Raw genomic sequence first — 19,831 nt, 5'->3', positions numbered from 1 at the left:
CGCCCCGGCCCCGGCCGCGGTTGTTATTCCCAGCGTCCCTATTATTATCGTGTTTTGAAATGGGAGCAGGCGGCCCTCGGGCTGCGCGCCGAGCCGGAGGGGGCGGCGGGGTGCGGGAGGCGCGCGGCCGGGCGGGGGCAGGAATGCGGGGCGGCAGGGGGTGTTCGGGGGAGGGGAGTCGGGACTGGGGCCGAGTGGGAGGAAGGCGGCGGCGGCGGCTGCAGCAGCAGCAGAAGCAGCAGCAGCAGCAGCAGCCCTTGGCCTCAAGGAACAATGTGAGACGTTGCCTGAAATGTTAATTTCCGTTCCTCATTTCATCATCCCCTGGCAGGGCGGTAGCACTGTGTGTGTCTGTGCAGGGTTGGCCCTGCCACATGGATCCAGTCCCCTTTCACTGAGGAATTGTGCGTTCAGTCTTGAATCTGTCGTTTTGTAGCGAGTCTTGATTTTTTCTTGAGGCCTGCCCTCTACCTGGTGCCCCTCTGAGGCTTTCCGTTTCTGCTGTTTTTGGAAAGTTAGCCTTGTGTACCGGCTTGGGAAGAAGGCTAGACTTGTTGGAGGAGGGCTCCATACTTTCAAAACTGTTTTCTTCCTAACAATTAAGTTGTAACATGCTTATGTTTCACGGTTTCTGCCAGTCAGGCATTTTATATTCGCTTGCAAAAACAGAGTGGTATTACAGAAATTTTCGTGGAGAATCAGACTTTGGGACTTTTTATTTGGTAAGAGTTTTCTCTGGCTATTTGAGCAGTGTCCTCAACTCTTCAGCTGAGTAAATGCAGAGTTGTTGAGCTGAAACAGACTCTTTTGGTGCTTTTTTGGCGGGGTATGATGGGACGTTATTTGGCAAAACGTGTAAGATGATATTGCTGTGAAAAAAGTGCATTGAAACGGTTACTATTTTTGGTTCTTGCAAAACCAGTCAATGGCATAACTTGGATGATTCTACATCAGAGACCCTGAGACTGTTACTTAGTCTCTCTGGGGCTTTGATTTTGACTGCCCTGAAAACCTAGAGTTCTGTTTGTGACTTGGAAAATGATTTGACAACTATTTTGATATTACTTTGCAAATGTAATTAAAAACAAAAGGAAAGATATTTTGCTCAACTTCTATTGTGACCCATGACTTGGATCTCCATATAGCTGGCATTTCCTCCCCCACTCTCATTCAGCTGTTGTTCTCCTCTTTCCGTAGTTTCATGCTTAAGAGCTGGGTCTCCTGTGATAGGCTGGCCATCCTGAATGGAGTGGGATGGGAAGGAGGAACAAAGGCCAAGTTGCTATGACATTTTGCACTGTTCTTTGTGCATGCCTCCAGTTTGTTGAAAAGCTACTCTAAGGATACTGTTAAATTTGCCCAAGCTTGAAACTTTCAGAAATTTTTTTCTTGGGACTTTTTAATTTTTGACTGTGGTAAAATACACATGACAGAATTTACCAGAATTTACACCTTAAAGGTGTCACCTAGTTTTTAGTTCCTCATTTGTAGCTCTTGGTCAGCCTTCTGACTTGCATTGCACTCAGATGCTTTTCTCCAGACCAGCCATTTGCTCACACCACACCAGACACTGGACCAGGTGTCTGCTGATGACTAGTGGCTGGCATGTTAGCTATAGTTACATTGGTTGATACAGTGACAGGAACTTTCTGCAAAGAGTTAAAGAAACTGTGCTATTTGTATTTGAGATTTTTTTTCTTTATTATTATTTTTTTTGTGTGTGGTTCTGGGGATAATATTTTTCAAGAAACTTTATGTGCCTTGGGTGCTTAAGTAGGTTTGACATAATAAAGTTACATTTCATCAAATATAAGAGGACAGTTATTTTGCATGTTGGCAGTGAGCCCATCATCAATTAAATAACATTATTACAGAGCATCAGTAAATGCTGGTTCAGAGAATAATCTGCATTTGTTGCCAAAATAAGTGCTTTGATCTGTCCATTACCTTGTGTAAGTCCCTTCATCTCTCAGATGGCAAGTGTAATGGAGGAGCTTCTCTTAGTAGCAAGATATTTGCTAGTTAATAGGTGACAGTGCTGCTTGTCTGACCACATGCCGTGTCAGTTTGTTATTGCAGTTTAGTTAGTGCTCTGTGGGGATGGATTTTGGTTCGCCTGATAAACTGTACAGAAATCGAATGAACTCCGTCCGATAACTAGAAGGTATTGTCTTGAAATGTTTTCAGTATGTGTTCTCTTAACTTGAATTTCAAATGGAATTTCTGTGCAATTCAATTTTCCCAGTTTTGTCTTATATAAGGAAAAGGTGTCAGTCCTTAGCTCTGAAACTCCGTTAATTGAATAATTGGCATAGAAATCCCTTTTAGGCTTAGAAAATGATTCACTTTAATGGCTATTTCAGTAATTCCTATAGATATTTCTATTATTAAGTGACTTTTGTTTGTTTGGTAGACCTTATTCATGGTATCTCTTTTTTTATATTTATTTTTTAGTTGTAGCCAGATACAATATCTTTAATTAATTCATTATTATGTGTTGCTGAGGATCGAATCTAGGGCCTACCGCTCTACCACTGAGCCACAACCCCAGCCCCTTCATGATATCTCTTAAGCTAGAGTTAGACTCAGCTGTGTACTTAAATTTGTTATTCTGTGATTTTCTTAACTCCCATTCCTCTCTTCCATATTTAATTTAATTTTTTTTTTTTTGTAATTCACCTTTGGACCAAGTAGCATTTTGTATATTTGGTAGAAGTAAAGACATTATTTTTTGACATGGTGCAGGTCCCTGAACATTCTTTTTTTTTTTTTTTGGATGGGGAGGGTATTGGGGATTGAACTCAGGTGCACTCTACTATTGAACCACATCCCCAGCCTTATTTTGTATTTTATTTAGAGACAGGGTCTCACTGAGTTGCTTAGCACCTCACTGTTGCTGAGAGTGGCTTTGAACTTGTGATCATCCTGCCTCAGCCTCCTGAGCTGCTGGGATTACAGGTGTGTGCCACCGAGCCTCAGCTTGGGCCCTGCACATTCTAAGCATGGTTTCTATCACCTGAGCTGCAGTCCCAGCTGCAAATGTTATTTTTGTTATAGCATCTCAAGTGACTCCCTCAACCCTCAGCCCGTCACTCTCCCTCATAGCTGAAGACACAGGCTACCTTGGCCTCTTGTTTCTTAGATTGTGTCCTGTGTGATTGTCTTGGGAATGGTCTTGACACATCCTGACACCTCTCTGTGGTACAGGGTTCTGCTGAGTATAATCCTGCATCCATCTCCGGATCCCAGCCCAAAGATAATTGTGCACAGCTTTTGGGTCTTCCTTAAATGTCACCTTCTCTTTCCAAGGGTTCTTAATTCTTCAAGCAAAATGCCTCCTCCCCCCCACTTGTTACAACATGTAGAAATTAGATAAAATTTATCAAATACACAGTAGTTGGTTGAATGTGTTGTCCCTGTCTGCATGCTGCCTCCACCCACCCCTCATGAAAAGGTCTGTACGCTTAATGTGAAGACGTGGATTGTCCCCTTGTTTACGTAGGTTCCAGTCCAGGGAGTGAGACTGTAGATATAGAAGTGGTTCAAGAAATATTTGTTGACTTGTTCACTACTTCATACAGTTGTTCTTATATACGTGGATGTATTTGAGTAATTTTGATAAGAGAAATATAGAATCCCGTAATTGTTTATTTGATTGGCTAGGAATTGCCTTACGCATTCATTGCATGTTTGTATATAATACGTGTGTGGGGTCTGGTTTTCAAAACTGGGACAAAACAAGAGATAAAGGACACATAGCGAAAGGGGAGATTACGTTGTGAGAAGTGTGATAACGGTTTTGGTAGGATTGTTGCTTTCCGGCCAAGGGAGAAGACTGGAAGCAATTTTTCTCCTGATTTCCAAACCCTTCCCACAATAGTTCCAGTGATAGAAGTTTGTTGGAGGCCCATGCTAGTCTGCCTTAGTGTGCTGCTGCTCAAGGTGCTTAATCTGTGGCTGAGCACCTTTCCCAGAGGTAATGAGGGTCGCCTTAGTATCTAAATGGAGTTCTTCGAAAGTTTTAGGATTTTTTTGGTGGTGGTGGGGTTTACTGGGGATTGAATCCAGAGCACTTAACCACTGAGCCACATCCCCAGCCCTTTTTGTTTTGAGACAGGGTTAAGTTTCTCAGGCTTTCTTTGAACTCACAAGCCTCAGCCTCCCAAGTCATTGGGATTGCAGGCATGTGCCCCATGGAAGTTTGAGCATGGTGTCGCATGCTTATAATCCCAGGGACTCAGGAGGCCCTTTTTATTTTTATTATTTTAGTTGTAGGTGAACACTATATGTTTATTTATTTATTCTTATGTGGTGCTGAGGATTGAGCCCAGGGTCTCACACATGCTAGGCAAGCACTCTATCACTGAGCTACATCCCCAGCCCCCTTTTTATTATTACTATTATTATTTTGGGAACAGACTCTCACTAAGTTGCTGAGGCTGGCTTTGAACTTGCGGTCTTCCTGCATTGGCCTCCTGAGCTGCTGTTTGAGCATTTTAATCAAGGAAAAGAGGAGCTCTAAGGGAAATACACCCAAAAGGAATTATGTGTTACTGCTGTTTTTCTCATTTAAGTCATTGTTTTGTAAATACTAAAATATGAATGTAAGGCCTGGGTATATGTAGCTCATGGTAGAGTACCTGCCTAACCAGGTGGAAGGCCCTGGGTTTCATCCTGAGCACTGGGTGAAGTGTGGACTGTATATATAATTGGCAAAATGTTTCTTTTGTAAAGATTGCTTGTGAATGGTAGTTGGAGACTTGAGTTCTTGATTTTGATAACAGGAGGTTGGATTTGAGTGGTTTCAAGTCTTTGACATAAATGGAGAGGGGAATTGGTTGGTTGTGGTTGAAAACATTTAGACATTATTCCTGACCTAAGAAATCCCATGGCTCTAGAACTGGCTCTGTGAATAGAGTCAGGTGGGTTTAGTTTGCACACAGATTTGTCTGAACGGCTAAGATTTTTCAAGGGCTGTGCCTTTTTGCTTCTTTCCTATGGTATTGGCAGAGGTGCTGTTGGGCAGCATCCTTACTACCTGGCTGAGGGCAAGACAGACATAAGCTTCCTGTCTTGGGCATCTGTGTAATGAATTATTATCTTGAAAGTCTGAGGCACTCTGGTAAAGCAGACAGTGTATACCTGTTCATTATTTGAAATTATAGTTAACAAAGTATTTTTACACTTAGATCAATTTTTTTTCTGACATGGTTAAGTAAAATTCATAGAAAATTTCCCCTCATGACTTGATTAATTCTTAAAAATGTGACCTTGGGTTGGGCGTGGTGGCACATGCCTGTAATCCCAGCGGCTCAGGAGGATCGAGAGCTCAGAGGCAACCTCAGCAACTTAGCAAGACTTTGTCTCGAAACATTAAAAAAGGGGGGGCTTGGGAATGTGGCATGGTGGTTAAGCACTCTGGGTTCAATCCCCAGTAACCTCTCCCCCCAGAAAAGGGTGACCTTGGGCTGGGGTAGCCCAGTGGTAGAGTGCTTTCCTAGGCCATGAGTTTGATCCCCAGCACTGTAGAAAAAAGAATAAAGTGATTTTATGAATTGATGGAATTAAACTTATAAATGCTAATAACTTTGATATCAGGTTATTTACTGTGTGCACGCCTCTAATTCCTGTAACTTGGCAGACTGAGGCAAGAGGAGGCCTGGAGGATTGCAAGTTCGAAGCCAACTTGGAGAGACCCTGTCTCAAAATATAGTAAAAAGGACTGGGGATGTGATTTAGTGGTAGAGTACTCCTGAATTCAATCCACCATTACACCCCTGCCCCCAAAATAAGACAGAAAAAACAGGTGATTTTTTATTTAAAATGTAGCAAAAAAGACTACACATCAGTAGTCTTTGCATATTAGTAGTGACTGTTTTCTTCTTTCTCTCCTCCTAAGAGCAGTTTTCATTCTCAGTGTGAATACCCTGGGATAATGATCATTTCTGCCTATTAGGAAGATGGCTTAGGGTTCTTGATTTGTACAGTTCCACCCCTGTCCCTCTGGAGATTGGACCCAAGGCCTCTTGTTGTGGCAAACCCTGTACTACTGCATCCCAGCCCATGAGCTTTTGACTAGTTATGGTTAGCCTGTTTCCCCCTACATTGATATATAGCACGAGAAACAGAAAAGCCTTGGATTCTGGTGGTAGTGTCAAGTTGAGATCATTAGGGCTATACTGCTTCGATTTCAGTTGTGAGGAACTTATCAGTCTAAAGAAACTGAACTTTGTTGGTATTCATCTCCACCCCAAGGGGCTGGGATTGAACCTAGGGCCTTGCATATATACTAGGCAAGCACTCTACCACTGAGCTACATCTCATTATTCACTTTTTTTTTTTTTTTTTTAAACGCTGGGGAGGGATCAAACCCAGGGCCTGCTTCGTGCAAGCACATACTTTACCACTGAGCTGCTCCCCTGCCCTCTTATCATGCTTCTAAATGTGGTTTTACATCCTGTAAAACAGGAAGTAAAAAAAAAAAGACCAAAAAACCCCCAAAGCTACACTCTTAAAAGAAATAGCTTAAAAAAATTATTAAGGTTTTTACTTACTTAAGGGATGTACATAACATGAGAGGCCTTTTTGGATGATGGCAGAGAAGAAAATGCAGCTTTCTGGAGTCAGAAAGCTGGGTTGAAAACTTGGCATTGTCTTGTTAACAGTCCACAGTTCCAAGGTTGATTCACATTTCAAGGAGGCATTAGGCTTTGTGGATTTTTCTTTGCTGAAATTGTATGTATTGAATTGAATTGTAAATTTGCTTCTAGTTTATTTAAATTACCTACATAGATTATTTTATTTGAGAATGGTCTATGTGAAATGTGAAGTTCTTTGGTTCAGCTTATTAAATATTTTAATGCTCAGTATTTCTTATGTGAAGTTTCTTCCTAATACTTGAGAGAGATATGTTTGGATTGTATCCTTCATCTTTTAGTATGACACTTAGAAAGGTGGTATGTGCTTTCCCTTATAACTTAATTTTAAGCGGGTGTAACCTTAATGAGATTTATAGGTAAACTTTGTTTTTCTTTAGAAAAACAGTTAGACCTAATTCTCCTAAACTTGGGTTCTCATCAGGTGATTGGCTTTCTAAAGGAGGCTGTTGAAACAACAACTTTTTCCTTTTCTTGGTGCTGGGGATCAAACGCTAAGCCAGTGCTCTATCACTGAGCTACATGCCTAGCCTGAAACGGTAGCCTTTGTTCTTTTTTTTTTTTTTTTTTTTTTAACAATTACTTTTTTTTTTTTTTTTTAAGAGAGAGAGAATTTTTTAATATTTATTTTTTAGTTTTCGGCAGACACAACATCTTTGTATGTGGTGCTGAGGATCGAACCCGGGCCGCACACATACCAGGCGAGTACACTACTGCTTGAGCTACATCCCCAGCCCATGATACGGTAGCCTTTGAAAAAGATATTTAAGAGGCTAAAGACAGTGAAGTGTTAGAAAGCTTAGGGAGAAAAATATCTATACCTGCCCCATCTCTTTCCTTATCTTATAGCTTCTGAGCCTCCAAATATGTTAGCTCAAGGGGTGGCAGGTTGATGGAAGGTGTGAGAAGGGAAAGGCAGAATGTGAAGGGTGGGAGGAGAAATGCTGACCCTGAACAGTGATGTCTTTGATAATTTTCCATTGCTGCTCCAACAAATCACCAAACTTATGTTTTAACAGTGCAGTCTCCTGATCTTAGGGTTCTGTAGGTCAAAAATCTGACACCATCACCTTGAGCTAAAATCAAAGTGTTGGCAGGTCTGGTACCTTCTGGAGGCCAAGGGGAGCACGGTCTTGGTCTTGGTGCCTGCTCCGGCTTGGAGATGCTGCCCACACTCCTTGGTCAGTTGCCCTTCCTCTTCCTCCAAAGGGAATATCAGTGCATCTCTTGACTCATCTGCCTTCCTTTCCATTTCTGTGGACCCTGTGATCACATGGGGCCCACCTGGATAATCCAAGATTTACTGATCTGTAGCCTTATTTCACTTTCCCTTGTGATCCAGGGATTAGGTATGGCCTTGGGGGGGGGTGGTGGCTATCTTCTGCCTCCCACAGCAAGATTGCATTGCAGCAGCAGGTCCTGTGTGCTGGCTTTGATGTCCCCCTTCCCCCTTTTCCTTTTAGTAGTAGAGATTGAACCCAGGACCTGGCACACTGAGCTATATCCCAACCCTTTTAAGTTTTTAAAATTTTGAGACAGGGTCTTTGTGAGTTGCTTGGGTGGCCTGGAACTAACAATCCTCCTGCAGCCTTTGAGTAACTGGGATTACAGGCATGGCCAGTGCGTCCGGCTGACCCTTGCTGGTCAGTGGAGTGTGGCATTGGGGCTACTGAGCCTCCAGATATGTTCAAGTCCTGGATGAGGTTTTGTTTTAAATCAACTTATTTTGAAATATCGGAAAAATTGTAAAAGTTCCATTAGATTCTTCATCAGGGTTCCTTCAATGTTGACTTATCCCAGTAGTAAGGTTGTTGAAACTAAAAAATTAACACTGGTACTTTGCTGTTAAGGAAATCTCAGACTTCATTAGAGCCCACCCATTTTGCCAGTCCTGTTCCTTCTGTTCTAAAGTTCCATATAGGATCCTTCCTCTCTTCCTGTAGTGGTTTTTGTTTTTCCTTGTGTTCATGACTTTGGGAGTGTTGAAAAGTACCACATGACCTTTGTTTTATGTTTTTGAACTGTTCGCACCTTTGGCAGGGTGGTGACCACTTGCAGAGCTGAGCTTTGAGTTAGCTTAGCCTTTTCTGTAGTGGGAGAATGGCTTTGTTTCTTTCTTCAGCTGGAATGAATTATATGATTTATGGAGAGGGTTCCTCTCATGTTTAGTGATTTAGTCCACAGATTTTATTGGCTGTATGTCAGGCTATGTTGTAGGTACACTGACATGATGGGGACAAAAACCCTACTTTGAGATAGGGGGAGTTGCATTCATTTGACTAAAGCATGGGGTTATGGACAGTGTCCTGTGAAATGAGATAGGCCTAGAAGAAAGAGCCCTTCTGGTGCAGATGTCTAGAAGCCCACTGGAGAGTGCTTCTCAAGCTGTGCCTGGGTGTGGAGTCCACCTTTGCTGTGAGAAGGCTCTGGACAGGGGCTGTGGAGGCAGCATGGGATGGGAGAAGGTCAGCTAAAGCTGCTTGAAATGGAAGCCTGTCCAAGAACATGGGCCTGGGAGGATGAACTGTCAAGGGGGAGGCAGGGTTGGTGTGGTGAGAGCCCAGCAGTACAGCCTGTGCTCCCTCACCCAGCCAGGCAAGAAAGCCCTGCGGGGGAGGTGCTGAATGTAGGGCCACTGTCATCCTCTCCTTTGTGCTTCCTCCACCATCCTCTGTGCTGTTGAGCATCAGGTTTGCAGAGTGTTTTACGAGAAACGCTGGAAGGTAGGACTCTGGAAATGCTGTTTTCCAGAGAAAAATGTAGAACAACCATATAGAAGTTGTCAGTGAGAGTTGAAATGTACTGTAGGAATAATACTTGAATTCTCAGGAATACCTGCCCCAGAAAAGTGACCATGGAGTACTGTGCCACCAATAGAGTCCTTCTGGCCAGATCTGGCAAGGAGCTGTTCCAGGAGTTGGGAGGACCTGGAGAGTCTTGAAGGGGGTGGTGACAGGCAGAAGGAAAGAAGAACAGAAGTAGAGTTGTCCCCTCTATCTGAGGGAGATGTGTTCTAAGACTACTCCCTCCTTCTGCTGCCTATGCTTAAAACCTTGGATAGTACCCCATCCTGAATCCTATGTGTGGTATGCTTTTTCTGTTTTTGGTACTGGGGATTGGACCCAGGGGCACTTTACCACTGAGCTGTGTCCCCAGCCTTTTTGTTTTAAGACAGGGTCTTATTAAGTTGTTGCCTAGTCTGGCTTGAACCTGAGATTTTCCTGCCCCACCCTCCTGAGTAGTTGGGTATGCTTTTTCTTATTGAGAACTTTCACCTTTCACTGAAAAGAAGGTCTTGAGGGCTTCTCCTTGATGTTTCCGAATGGCTAGCTTCTCTGCTCTTGGACTTTGGGGCTGCTGTTAAGTAAGGGTGATTGAATGGACTCCAGGATACATGAGCACGGTGGACTTGGGGACCAAGGGTGGGCGGGAACTCTGCACAGTTTAAAACCTATTGTTTATTTCTGGAGTTTTCCATTTAATATTTTCAGACCTCGATTGACAGGGGAAGGGGGCTGTGTAAATGCTTTGGCAGCTGGTATTTCTGCAGGGTGCCCGCCCAGCTCAGCCAGGTGCACTTCCAGGGTGGCAGAGGCTGGCCAGGCTGTGTGGTACATTCATTTTGTGTTTATTTTATGTAAACCTCCTTTGTTACCAATTCCTCTGTCACATTGAAACATTTCACTTTTCAGGGTGGGGTGGGGAGTTTGCTTATCTTGAGGGAATTTGCTTTTATGGTTTTCCCTGTCAGAGGGCTGAACAACAGTTGTACTAGGGTTAGAAGCTGCACGCAGTTCCTGCTAGAACCATGGGAGCTGGGTGAACTTTACCCTTGTTCCACAGAGCGCTGATATAGAAGGGCCTTTCCTAGCCTGACCCATACTGGCTGTGTGTTTCTTTGTTGTCCAGGGATGCTTTTGATGGATATGCTTTCAGTGAGTCAAATTAAATAAAAATAATTTTAAGATCAGTTGGTTAATCAGAGTTATTTGGTTTCAAAATGTTTGCAGTTGGGTTTGAAATCAGTCCTTCATGGACTGTTAAAGTGAATAGAATAGCTTCTATTCTGAGACCAGAGTTGTCTAAGACTCAAAGGCTTGATAGAATATTAAATAATAGATGTAAGGGCACTCGATAGCTAGTTCTGTGGTTCCAAGCATCACCTCATTTTAAAAATGGCACGCCTTACCTCCAGGGAGGCTCGAGGTAGGTTGTGGGCCTGAACAGGGAGGGGGAGATTTGTAGGGAGTAGAATAATGGTAGTGTGTGTTTATTCTGTGTATTGCTTGCATGGTGTTCATTCCAGCCTACACTTCCACTTAGAGTGACAGGTGCTGTGCTGAGCTGCAGGTGAGCTGGGACTGGAACCTGTGTCCTCTCCTGGTTGGCCAAGCTCCCTGGCCTATAGCCTGTACTCCTGATAATTCCGCTGGCCATCTCATGAGATGTAGAGCTGGTAGAGAATTTCACCCGAGACTTCACTCACGTGGTTTTCCTGAAATAAACAAATGTATTGCTGCATGTGCTCCAGAGAAGTAGACCCTTATTGTGACTGATGCTAACTTCTGTGAGCTGGTAACTTTTTTTTTTTTAAACTGGTGCTGGGTCTCACCCATGTTGAGCACGAGCTCTACCACTTGAGCTATAGCCCTGTGATCACCCCTGCATCTCAGGGGAGAAAAGTACCTTTCCCTCCCTTTGCTCCCCTGCCCATCTTGTGTTTCTTTGTTTGCATGCCCCAGCTTGTTATTGTTAGGCACTGGCAGGTAGTGCGCCATGTGGGTGAGATAGTGGCTTTAGATTTCAATTCCTTATGGGTCTGTTGCTCTGAATTTAGGATTTGATCAGGTAGTAGAAATGCTCTAGAATTGGCTGGTCATGGGGATACACACTTGAAATCATGGGAGGCCAAGGCAGGAGGATGGCAAGTTTGAGGCCAGCCTGGGCTTAACTTTGTGAGGCCCTGTCTGAAAAAAGGGCCATGGATGTAGCTCAGTGGTTCAGTGGGGTTCAGTCGCAGAACTGAAAAAAAAAAACAAAACAAAAACAAACAAAGAAAAAAATAAGAACTGTAGAATGTAAAACCCAAGTAAATTCCAGATGTTAGTGGCTTTACCTATATATATATATATTTTAAGTTGTAGTTGGACACAGTAACTTTATTTCGTTTATTTTGTATGGGGCTGAGGATTGAGCCCAGTGCCTTACACATGCCAGGCGAGGACTCTACCACTGAGCCACAACACTAACCCCTTAATGTTGCATTACTAACAGAATGTTTTCTCCCTGCTTGCTTCATGGGGGTTTTGTCAATAGGAAGTTTACTAGTGAAGCCTTAGCAAGCAGTGTAGCTCTACTGTCTCCCTCGGGAGCCTGGCCAGCCCTTGCCATTGCTCTGCTCCCTCCTGTTACTGTTGCTGCAGTGGCAGTCTTTATGTATCCATCTTGGTTTAGGAAGAGAGAGCCAAGGGCAAGGGTAGAAACTTCATGGAGTCCACCAGCCTAACTCATGCAAAAGCAGACATCAAGTGCTGGTTAATCTAGGCAAGCAGTCCCCCCACCCCCAGGCTGCTTTAAATAGCCCTCAGTTTTATTAAAAGTCATTCTTAAGTAGTGAGATATTTTCATGACAAGCCACATTGGTTGTGTGCAGGAAGTAAACCTCCCTGTAATTAATGCTTTTGTAGTGGTGCTAGGTTGTCTTGAGGCTGGTCATCTGGTACCTAGATTTCAGGCCTGATGCTCAAGGGACTGATTTGCTGCTGACGGGACTCTCCTCTGGGAGCAAGTACTTACTGCTCACACATACCTGAGGAATATATTTACTTAATGTACAAACAGGTGATGGGCCCAAGGACCTGAGTGAGGGCAACTTTAAGCTTCCAGATGATTTCCACCTTGAAAAACTTTGGAATGATCAAAATTGCATTCTGTTGTGATGTGGTTCTTCGATGCTGGAGTTGATGGAAACAAGGGATTTCCTTAAGCACTAGCACAGAATCCCTATGAGAGCCGTCACAGGGAGAAACCCTAGTTGTTGGAGATGATTCCATCAGGGAAAGGTGGATGAGAGTAAGGAGTGAGGGGCCACTTCATGCTGGCTGTAACTGTCTAGGGACACATTTGTACACAGCGTGGTTGCTTATGTAAGTAGAGTCTGCAGGTTGTTCATGGGGGCACTGGTCTGCAAGACCTGAGACCCATGCTTTCTGAGGCATTGTAGGCTGACTCAGGTGGGGAATATTCAAGTGTGGTGTGGTTAACAATGTGGAGACCATTCTTTGAACAGGATGCCTTACATGGGTTTGAAGGATTTTAAAGGAAAAACTAACACCACCAGTTAAGGTTTTATATATATATTTATTTTTTTTAGTTTTCGGTGAACACAACATCTTTATTTTATTTTTATGTGGTGCCCGTACAGGCGAGTGTGCTACCGCTTGAGCCACATCCCCAGCCCCTGTCTGCTTCCGTTTTGTTGTTGGCTGTGGGGTGCTAGATTTATGTTCCTTTTTCTCCAACTCTGACTGTAACCCTGGACAGTGTTTCTTGGGTCTATGCTGGACAGCCTGCATGTGCTGCTGCTTCCCAAGTCCAGTTCAGGTGGGCTGAGCTACAGTGGCTATGCCCTGGGCCTTTGTGTCTTGACAGAGACACCAGTTAGAAACTGTCCTAGAAAACATGAAGCACAAAATCAGTTTATTAGCCCCCAAGTTAAGCTATATTTTTTTATTTGATTTTGGGGGTTCCTTTGAAGTCATAATAAATTAGAATAGAAAGGATAATACACCAAGAAACAAATACTAGGTCTAGTTTTAGCATTTAAAATTTTTGTGTCATGTTTCCAAAACTATTTTATTGTGACCTATTTTCCCAGTAAGCACAATGATATCTAGAGATGATATTCACCAGTTTTCTGAAAGCTGGAAAAAGAAAAAAATTGTACGGTGGAGACAGAGTGATGACTGGTTACAGTGCTCCATGATTTCTTCAAGGCTCCAGCCTCCAGTGAGGTTAGGGCATAGTTGTGCTGGCCATCCTGGCACCTCATTTCCAAGGTGACTCTAATCATCTCTCTGGCTCATAATTGAGTGCTTCACAGCAGACTTGGTGGCTCATTGTAAAGGGGTCTTCAGGTAGAGCAGAGCAAAGTAGTGAGGAAGCACTGATGCAGTACTTTTCATTATGGAGTTGGTGTGTGACCACGCCCTATGTGTTCATAAATTCTTCCCTCCCTATAAAAATGCATTTTCTATATATACACAAACAAATAATATATACATTCCCCATACATATACCCACATTCGTATTTTTTTTTTTTTTTTTTTAAGTACTGGGATTGAATCCAGGGACTTGTGTGTGCTAAGCAAGTGCTCTACCACTGAGCTACAGCCCAGCCATTCTTTTATTTTGAGACAGGGTCTTGCTGACTTGTTGGCCTGGAACTTGCCATTTTTCTACCTCAGCCCGTTAAGTAGCTGAGATTACAGGCATGTGTCACTGCTCCTGGAATTAAATATTAAATATATATATATATATATTTAGTTGGATACAATACTTTTGTTGTATTTATTTTATATCATGCTGAGGATTGAACCCAGGGCCTCGTACTCGCTAGACAAGCGCGCTCTACTGCTGAGCCACATCCCCGATATATTTTTTTTATATGAAATGTTTATTGTGTTATCTGAAATTTTCCTTTTTAGCCATTTGTGTGTGTGTGTGTTTGTGTGTTTGTGTCGCCTTGGGGATGGAACCCAGGGGCTCAGGCATACTAGGCATGTGCTCTACTGCTGGGCCACATCCCCAGAGTGTTCAGTTCACTGGCCCCAAATGTGTTCAGCGTTGTGTTTCGTTGCCACTGTTTCCAGAACCTCTTCATTCAACAGAGGCTCAGAATGATGCTTTCCCTCCCTGTGTTGCTGAGGACTCCGGGTGCCCATGTGCGTAGAAGCCTCTGGCTGCTTGCACTGTCATGATGTTCTCATGTTTGTGCATGCTGTGCTGTGTGTGTTCTCCTACTCCGTTGGTGGCCCAGCACTGTGATTGGCATCTGTGAGGTAGGTCAGTAGCTGTTTAACCTGAATGTCCCTGTGACCACATGCAGTGAGGAAACTGGTTGCATCTCCATCTGGAATGCTTAGAGACACGGATGTGTATGTATGTGAACTGGCATCAGATGTATCAGTAGTGTATTGATTTGCTTAGCGTCATGATGATTCTGCAGTTTCACAGATTGTTTTCTCCATAGGAAGTGTTTGCCCAGGCTCTGAGGTGTTTGACAGCCATGCACTTTCAAATGTTCCAGCCAAACCTAGGAAGGGGACACAGTGCAGACACTTGAGTGTAGGCCAAGGTTTGACATGTTTGCATTTTATTGGGTTTTCAGCTTCTCTGTTTGACATTTTGATGGTAGGAATACTGGAGAGATGCTTTGTGATATTTTTATACTTCACATTAATTCTGAGAGTCAAAATAGCAAGCTAAACTAATTCTGACTTACATAGATGAGACCAAGATAAGACCGGAGAACTTTTTTTCACATATTTCTTTTTGGTACTGGGGATTGAACCCAGGTGTTCTCTATCACTGAGCTATATATCCCCAGCTCTTTTTATTTTCTTATTTTGAGATAGGATCTTGCTGACTTGCCCAAGCTGGCCTGGAATGTGGGATTCTCCTACTTTGTCCTGCCATGAGTGCCACTATGCCTGGCTGCTTTTATCCTTATGCTTGCTTTTTAATTGACAATTGTGGTTTCCTTTTGTCCGCTGATGGGGGGAGTGTTAGCTCTTGGATACCCAGCCTTTTAGTACTGCTTTGGACTCCTCCCAGGGCTCTTCCTGTGTGCATGAGCTGTTGTGGTAGGTGTGTACTATTCTGTACCTTGCCTTTTTAAAACTTACTCTTGGAGTTTATCATGTGTTAATATAGCTGCTTCATGGCAACGTGTGTGTGCCTCAGCTTGGTCTACCTTCGCCATTGTTGTCCCAGTGTTTACTGTGATGGTGGTATCCTGTGCATGCTCTTGTACCTGTGAAAGTGTTTCCTGTCACTTACCTTCCGAGATTCTGATCTAGTTAGATTGGTTAAGGTTTTACTGGCTCATGCTCACCAACAGTGTATGAAGGCTTGGGATTTAATTTTAAAGGCTTGCCATGTCTGGGCTTGTGTTCTGCATAATGTTCTGAACTTTGAAAGATGTGACAAACTAGACACCCTTCCTGAAGGTGAAAGCCTTCACAGGGCAAGGGCCTGTTGTTTGGATGATGTTTGGACTTGATAGAGGGTCTTCTGTTTCTGTCTATAAAACCCTGACAACACGGGGCTGGGGATGTGGCTCAAGCGGTAGCGCGCTCGCCTGGCATGCTGAACAGGTGAATGCCATTGCTGTGATGTGCAGGATGAGTCCCCTCATGTTTTCCAAGTCATGGCTGTGGATTTTCTTTGTGTCTGAGGAAGGAGACAGCAGCTCTCGGACAGTCTTCTGAGGTAAAAGAGATTTCAGAAGGCCATGTGGGATCGTGAGGAATAGGAAATCAGGGGTGAAAGTGGCAGTCTTGTGCTTGGGTGTAGGGAGTTCTGCTCTAGCCTTTCAGCCCGTGTATCCATTGTGGAGGATCATGTGGGATGTGGCTCCTTCTGGAAGAATCAGCCAACACTTAGTCAGGTGTGAGACCAGGGAGAAAAGGCGTCTTGGGCAGGCCAGTCCTCCTGGCTTGAGTCTGCAACTGCTGGGCTGGGAGCCCCGCCTGGCTGAGTCAGGACTGTGTTGCAACCTGCCCACCTGCCCTTGCTGGGCAAGGGCGGAGTGGGTGTTGGATATTGCTCCTGGTGTGGCTGGGTTTGGTTTATATCTCTTCATGTTGATGTGAGTTATATTGAACAAAATAGTCACTCTATTCTCTAAATAAACTAGAGCTAGAGGATATCAACATTCTTCCAATTAAGAGTTTTCCAGGGGCTGGGGTTGTGGCTCACTGGTACAGCGCTTGCCGAGCACGTGTGAGGCATTGCATTTGATCTTAGCACCATAAAAAATAAATAAGATAAAATATATCCATCTACACTAAAAATATTTTTTTAAAAGGGAGGGAGAGAGAGAATTTTTAAAAAAATATTTATGTTTTAGCTTTCAGTGGACACACATCTTTGTTTGTATGTGGTGCTGAGGATCGAATCCCGGGCGCACACATGCCAGGCAAGCGCAATACCGCTTGAGCCACATCCCCAGCCCCCTAAAAATATTTTTTAAAAAAGTTTTCCAATGAGTTCTGATTCTACCTCTAAGAGGAACAGTGTTCATCCTGATGTGGTGGGTTATTAAGTCTTGACAAACAAGAAGAGTTTTTGAAGATAGGATCTTCTGAATGCAAATGCCTTTTTTTTGGTGGTGGGAAATGAGTTGATGTACTTGAATCAGATTTAATTTAAATTTATTTGTACTACGGATTGAACCCAGGGCCTCACCTGTGCTAGGTAAGGGCTCAATCTCTGAGATACACCCCCCAGCCCTTATTCTTTTTTTTTTTTTTTTTTTTTTTAACTTTTTTAGGGGCTGGGACTGTAGCTCAGTGGCTGAGTGCTTAGTTCCATCCTCAGCATCACATACAAAAATAAATAAATAAAACAAAAGATTGTGTTCATCTACAACTAAAAAAAATTAAAGTTTTTTTTTTTTAGTTGTAGATGGACACAATATCTATTTATTTTTATGTGGTGCTGAGGATCAATCCCAGTGTCTCACACATGCCAGACAAGCGCTCTGTTACTGAGTTATAGCCTCAGACCCCTTCTTTTTTTTTTGAGGCAGGGTTTTGCTAAGTTGACCAGGCCAGCCTCCACCTGGCCCTACTCCCTCCTCAGCATCCTGAGGAGCTGGGATTGCCAGCATGCACCACCAGGCCCAGCTGGTAGCTTGGAGGATTCTGGCCTTGGCTAAGATTCCTTGCTCTTGGGGTGTGCTTATTCCCTGCCTTTTATTCATTGACTGTTCAGTTGTTGTTATGGCCCTTCTTTGCACTTCTGAGGGCATTTCTTTGCTTGACTACTATACATTAAAGCAGAGAACATGATTTTGATTTCATTATAACTGTTAGGTTTGTTCCTTGACGTTTGTGATATCTGTTGCTACTGTTTGCTAGTTAAAAAATGCGGACCAACCACTTCCTTGATAGGATTGTTTTGTTTTATTTTGTGGTACTGTGAATTGAACCCAGGGCACTATACCACACTCCAGCTCATTTAAAAAAAATTTTTTTTTAAATTTTGAGGCAGCAGGGTCTTTCTAAGTTGTCCAGGCTGGCCTTGAACTTGATATTCTCCTAACTCAGGCCTCATGAGAAGCTGGAATTAATCACTTCGCCAGATAGAAATGTTCAGTGTTTATGAAATAGTTCACAGATTTTGGGGTGAACAGTAAAAAGTTGTTGTAGAATTTAAAGGAAAATGATTGTTTTGTATGATTGGTGAATAAATCATTAGCGTTGATATTATAGATGTTGTCTGCTTATTTCTTTGTCAAAATCTTTTGCCTGACTGCAGTGTTATTGTAATGAAGAATAATTTTCATGTAAAACTGGTTGCTTTTTATTTTCTTTCTGGTTACTATGGAAACAGTCCAGTGTGGCAGTGACTCCACTTTGGATCATGCGCTAGGGTACATGGCTTTAATAATGCAGTTCTGAGTCCTCAACAGTGCACAGCAGTGTTGCTTGGAGGGGAGGCACTGAGGCGTCCTCCTTCTCATCCCAGTTGGTCACCAGACCATCAGAACCTGGATAATGAGGAAGGTGTGATCTTCTCCCTCCTGCCTGAGTGTTGAAGGGCTTTTGTTCTCTTGTTGAGTGCTCATGGCTTTTCTTTTTACCTGTGAGCTAGACTCTGTAGCCCTTCTCTGTCCTGTAAGACTGTCTCCTAGTGAGAGCAATTGGGATGGTCTGCTGAGAACCTACTGCTTGAATAATACATGCTAAGATTTGTCCTGAACTGTGAAAGTTCCTGCTGCTGACCCCTAGCTGAGGTCCTCATCATGCAGGCAGGGGTAGGAAGAGAGGGCAGGGAAAGCTTTGCAGCCTCTGAGAAGGGGTAGAAGGGAAGCAGCTCCTAGCCGGGCAGAACTGGTCACCTTGCTGGCATGTTTGCATGGATTATTATGGGAAGGTTTGCAGAGATGTAGAGTTAGATTTTTAATCTGAAGAGCAGCATTCTGTCCAATTTACAATTGAAAAGTTGAGATATAATAATTTGTCAAAGCTGTGAAGTCACTTAAAGGAAGATGGTCTAGATTGATTGGTGTAGTGGTATGAGTGAGTGCTGATGTTCTTCCTTTGGACCAGGGCTATCTAATGCCATTCTTGCTTGGAAGGAGTAACGAGGAAGAGTGCCATGACTGTCCTTCAGTGGGACCTGTGGGAGTGTTTGCCTTAAGCTCCCGGGTCACAGATCCCCACAGATGTGATTGCTTGAATCAGCACACATGTATGATCTCTCAGCTTCTGTGGGTCAGGAGTCTGGGCACAGCCTTTCTGTTGCTGTGCTCAGGTCTCATCCAGAGGCTTGAGTGGAATGCTGGTGCTCCTGGATGCTCTCAGGTTATTGGCAGAACTAATCTGTGTCTGAGGGTAGAACTGAATGAAGCCCGTTTCCTTGCTGGCTGTCCCTGAGGGTTGCTCTTATCTCTGCTCAAGCCCTCCAGTGTGTTTTGCCATTTGGACGTTTGCAACATGGCAGCTTGCTTCTTTTAAGCCTGCAACAAAAGTTGTTCCACATGCTAAGAATGAGTCTTAAATAACATCATGTCATCATGGAGTGGCAGCCCAGAAGCTTTGGCTTAGGACTTACTGCAAGAGGCATGTCACTGCCTTTGCCATGTGCTGTTGGTCCTGCCACCCTGCACCCCTGGGTGGAACTACGACTACAGGGCAGGAGACTGGGCTTTCCTTCTTGTCGTACTCCACAAATAGGTGTGCATAAAAATAGATTGTATTAAAAGCCAGATTTTAAGAAGGAGAGAAACTTTTTGTTTCAAATTTACATCTTTAGAAATTCAGTGGCTGGAGAAGTAGTGGCAGAGTGGAATAAAAGGCAGGAAATGCACTCAGTAGATTGGGCTATGCTAGTTGAAGAGCACCGCAGTGGCACCAGCATGGGCAGGGGGTAGTTTTTTTATTCTT

The 19,831-nt window shown here is 43.6% G+C and overlaps 1 protein-coding gene across 5 annotated transcripts in view; it reads left to right on the top strand.

Annotated features, from left to right (window-relative positions):
- The window catches only part of Ankrd11 (ankyrin repeat domain 11), a 157,213-nt gene that overhangs the window by 859 nt on the left and 136,523 nt on the right, over positions 1 to 19,831 (top strand). The window lies entirely within an intron of this gene.

This window comes from Ictidomys tridecemlineatus, chromosome 15 (genome assembly GCF_052094955.1).
Source record: "Ictidomys tridecemlineatus isolate mIctTri1 chromosome 15, mIctTri1.hap1, whole genome shotgun sequence".
In the NCBI taxonomy this organism is placed as follows: domain Eukaryota; kingdom Metazoa; phylum Chordata; class Mammalia; order Rodentia; family Sciuridae; genus Ictidomys; species Ictidomys tridecemlineatus.
The sequence above is the reverse complement of the archived record's forward strand: the minus strand, read 5'-3'. Positions and strand labels throughout refer to the sequence as shown.